This window comes from Octodon degus, unplaced genomic scaffold (assembly GCF_000260255.1).
Source record: "Octodon degus isolate 3935 unplaced genomic scaffold, OctDeg1.0 scaffold00045, whole genome shotgun sequence".
Taxonomy (NCBI): Eukaryota; Metazoa; Chordata; class Mammalia; order Rodentia; family Octodontidae; genus Octodon; species Octodon degus.
The window spans coordinates 268,577-273,072 of record NW_004524621.1 but is presented as its reverse complement, the minus strand read 5'-3'; the positions used below and the strand labels follow the sequence as shown (position 1 = coordinate 273,072).

Sequence of the window (4,496 nt, the reverse complement as noted above, 5' to 3'; positions counted from 1 at the left end):
TCTCTCTCTCTCTCTCTCTCTCTCTCTCTCTCTCTAGTTTTTTAACTCTTCAGGTAACCCAAACAAGTTCTGTGAAATGTAGGAAATAAGCCATTGAGCATTGAGAATTGTCAGTCACTTTTCTTTTTCCTAGGACAAAATATTCCATATCTGCAATGAAAGGAGAGATTTATTTAGGCTCATGTTTCGGTCAGCTCGCTCCAAGGTGGATGGCATGGCAAAGAAGAGCGGCTTGGGGCATGGTGAGCCAGAAGCAGAGGGAGGGAGGGAGGGAGGAGGCTGGAAGCAAGGCAAATCCTCCCGGGTCAGCCCCAGTGAGCCACCTCTTGGGATAAGACCCCCCTCCCAACAGTGCTCAGGCATGACGCCCCTGTCATCCAGTCATCTGCCAAAGGCTCCACCACAACACCTGGCTATCACACACATTTTCAATAGGATTTTTTACTCTTTTTTCCCCTCCAAAGCTGCTGGGATGACTGAATGAGATGAACTTGAGGAGAAGGGACATCTTGAATTGTGTACTCCATACCCATGCATGGTTTCTCCACTTCATAAGACATTTTTTTTTCTTTCAACATAACCTTGTGTTTTTGCTTGTTGTTTATTTGGTTTTTTTTTTTTCTTTCACTTTTGTTCTCCACAATGGGGATGGAACCCAGGGCCTTTACACTGAGATATATCCTCTGCCTTTTTTGGTATATTTTATTTTGGACAGGGTATTGTGAGTTGCCTAGGCTGGGCTCAAATTGTTGAGCTTTCTGCCTCAGCCTCCCAGAATGTTGGAATTACAAGCATGTGCCATTGTACTCAGATGATAATCTTATTTTTAGCAACTGCAGAAGAGCTCATCATTTGAAAGTGTAATTGATCAATCCATGCTTATTTTGTCAATCAAATTGTTTCCACATTTTCATTGCTCATAATTCTCTGTAAATTCCCATAGTACTTAAAGATTTCCTCTCAAGTTGAGCAGTGCCCTCGCTCTTCTCATGCTCTTCACTGAGGGCCCCCATGGCCTCCCCACTGAGGTTGCTGGGCTCCTCACACAGCAAAGCCCGGGTTGCTGAGGTCCAGCGTGTCCCCGTAGAGTGGGTCACATGTGACTGAGTGAGGGGCACAGCCCAGGGCTTCCTGCTCCACTTGCTCCATTCCCCAATTGAGGTTAGGGTTAGGGTTAGGGCAAACTTTATCATCAACCTGCTTGACTCCAGATATAAGGAGAAGATGATTATTTCTATCAGTATTGCTTTACATTTAAATATTAAATAGAGAAAGTTAACATAAAAAATTACTTTCCTATCCAAGAGCATGTTTTTCCTTCCGTTTCCTTCTGTTTTATCTTCTACAAGAACTTTTATTTGTTTTATTTTGTTATTTTATTTTATTTTATTTTATTTTATTTTATTTTATTTTATTTTATTTTTGAGATTGGGGTGCTGGGGGAGATAGCTCAGTAGCATAAGGGCCTGCCTGGCAAGTACAAGGTACTGAGTTTGATACCTGGTACAAAAAATAAAAATAAAAAAGATAGGGTCTCTCTATGTAGTTGGACTGGCCTTAAGCTCACGATGCAGCTCAGGCTGGCCTTGACCTCATGACAATTCTCCTGCCTCAGCCTCCTCACTGCTGGAATTATAGGCATGTACCACTATGCCCAGTATCTTTTGCCAGACTTTATTTCACTCTGGGAGGTATTAATTTTCCCATTAAGGCTATACCGTAATTTGTTTTATTATCTCTTTTTTTTTTAAGTTTTATTTCTTTTATTTATTTATTTATTTTTATTTATTACATTTATTTATTGTGTGTGTGTGTGGCCAGCTCAGCCCACCAGGGGGCGGGGCTGGCTGGCATGTGGTGCTGGGGATCGAACCGCGGTCCCTGTGCTTTGCCAAGCTTGCTTTCAAGTAGGTGCTTTAGACCACTGAGCCATCTCTCCAGCCCATGTTTTACTATCTCTTGACCTCTATAAATCTCCTTTTACTTCTTTTTCCTCTTCCTTTAGCTCATCACCTTCTCATTTTCCTCCTCTGCCTTCTCCTTTTCTCTTTTTGACTCATACTGTGATAGAAAAATTGAACTGAATTTTTCTTCTAAGCTCCAAGAGACTTGGTGTAATAATTGCTGAATAATTCTGTTTTCTATAGATTTGTGATACCCCCACAAATCTTTATATTAAATATATGATAAAAATAAAAGAAAATCTTATTCACTCATATGCACCCTTGAGATCTGTCTTGAATTAGCACATCAGAGTACTTATCTCATGCCACAATGACAGTTTTAGTCCTTATAGCTTTGCTGTATTTTAGGCCTAATTTGGCTCCTCCTACAGCATGGTTTTTTTTTTTTTTTTTTTTTTTTTTCCTGAGACAGGATCTCACTATGTAGTCCAGGTGGCCTTGAGCTTTCAGCGATCCTCTTGCCTCAGCCTCCTGAGTACTAGGCTTCCGGGTGTGCATGATCACACCCAGCATCTCCTATATGCAACTTTTTAAATTGATGTATAATTTTAAAACATTCCTTTATTTTCTCAGAAGAATTTTAATATTATTTCATTAGATAGTCTCATTAAAATTATACCAGGACATTGAAACCCAATAGTTAGACCTAAAAATTAATTTTATAACTTGGCATTTAAAAAATATTTAGAGGGGCTGGCAAGGTAGCTCAGCGGACTAAAGTGTCTGCTTAGGCAAGTGCAGGACCATTGTTCCATCCCCCAGCACCACATGCTGTACCAGCCCCACCCCTAGGGCAGGCTGAGTGGGCCACAGAGTCTGGGTGTAGTGGGGTAAGCCTGCAATTCCAGAGCTGGGAAGACTGAAAATAGGAGGATCACTATGAGTCCAAACTGCATAGTGAGACTCTGCAACAATAGACAAAAAAGTAAAATAAAATAAAAAATGTTTAGATTTCCCATTCAGAAATACTGTAAATATATCTTTTCATATATTATGTTTCTTAATTCAGCACATAGCTTTATTCATATAATCAAACATGTATCATATTCAAATTATTAAAAATATTTTATGTTTTAGTGCCGCTGAGACTCCACGGCTATCTTCTTTTTCTAAATGGTTATTGCTGTACATAGAAAGTCCTATGATTTTTGTATGTGGGGCTGTTTTAAAATTTACAGGCACAACCAACACCAGTACTTAGCTGCGGACCGGCATGTCCTTGGGCTAGAGAGTGGGACATCAGGCTTCTGCCCTAGAACTTTCCTTGTGGTAATAAGGGAGGACTGGTGACCACCCGGCGCAGAAGCTGCAGCAGGTTTAAAAATGGGTGATGTTGAGAAAGGCAAGAAAATTTTTGTACAGAAGTGTGCCCAGTGCCACACTGTTGAGAAGGGAGATAAGCACAAGACCAGGCCAAATCTCCATGGCCTCTTTGGGCAGAAGACAGGTTGGGCTGCTGGATTCTCTTACACAGATGCCAACAAGAACAAAGGTATTACCTGGGGAGAGGATACACTGATGGAGTACTTGGAGAATCCCAAGAAGTACATCCCAGGAACAAAAATGATCTTTGCTGGCATCAAGAAGAAGGGAGAAAGGGTAGACTTAATAGCTTACCTCAAAAAGGCTACTAATGAGTAATAGTCACTGCCTTATTTATTACAGAACAGAAATGTCTCATGTCTTTTGTATGTGTACTATAATTTAAATTCTCATACACCAGAATTCAGATCATGAGTGGCTGACAGAATATTTTTTTTTGACAGAATATTTTTGTTGGACAGTCCTGATTTAAATAAAATTGGCTTGTAGTTAAATGTATATCATTTTTTTCTTCAAGGTTTGATAGTAATTCCAGTTCAGTAAGTACTATCACTGTTTTCCCTTCTAAATACATGGTTGGACTTGATTAGTAATGTTCAACTTTTCACAACGATTGGGAATATCATCTCAAAACTACTGAAAGCTGGTTTTATTTATTTTTTAATTAATTAGTATTTAATTTTCTGAATATGGCTTAATCTTAATTTCTGTTGTAAGATTTTTTTCCATAATTTTATTGAGAAACAAATAGCAATGAGACAGTTTCAAACCAAATTGGTAGAACAGTTTCAATAATTAACACATTACATACATTCTTCCTAGTGATTAATTGCTATACAAGATGCGGACTTGATATCTTATTTACAAACACCATTAGAACAAATCCCTCTATTCATTAAGAGAATGTAACTATATATCTCTCGTAACCACTTTGAATACACAGATACAAAATGGACATTCATCTGTATGCCCTTTTTTTGTTAAGTTCTGTTATTTGAATATTATGTGTATAAACTCAGCAAAATATTCTAAGAGTCCAGTAATCCATAATAGTATTGGGTCTTCTGCTTGACTGGCAATGTCAGAAATTGTTGACCTGAGTCCCCTACAGCTGAACATAACAGCATGGCTTTACTTCTTATACTTCATTTTTATACTTTTCTGCTGGATGGTTAAGACCAAGGTAAAGCAGGACCTATGCAACAAGAG

At 38.8% G+C, this 4,496-nt stretch overlaps 1 pseudogene; it reads left to right on the top strand.

The window, feature by feature from the left end:
• The first annotated feature begins 3,246 nt into the window (after positions 1–3,246).
• Positions 3,247–3,605, top strand: LOC101585708 (annotated as a pseudogene).
• Positions 3,606–4,496: the final 891 nt, after the last annotated feature.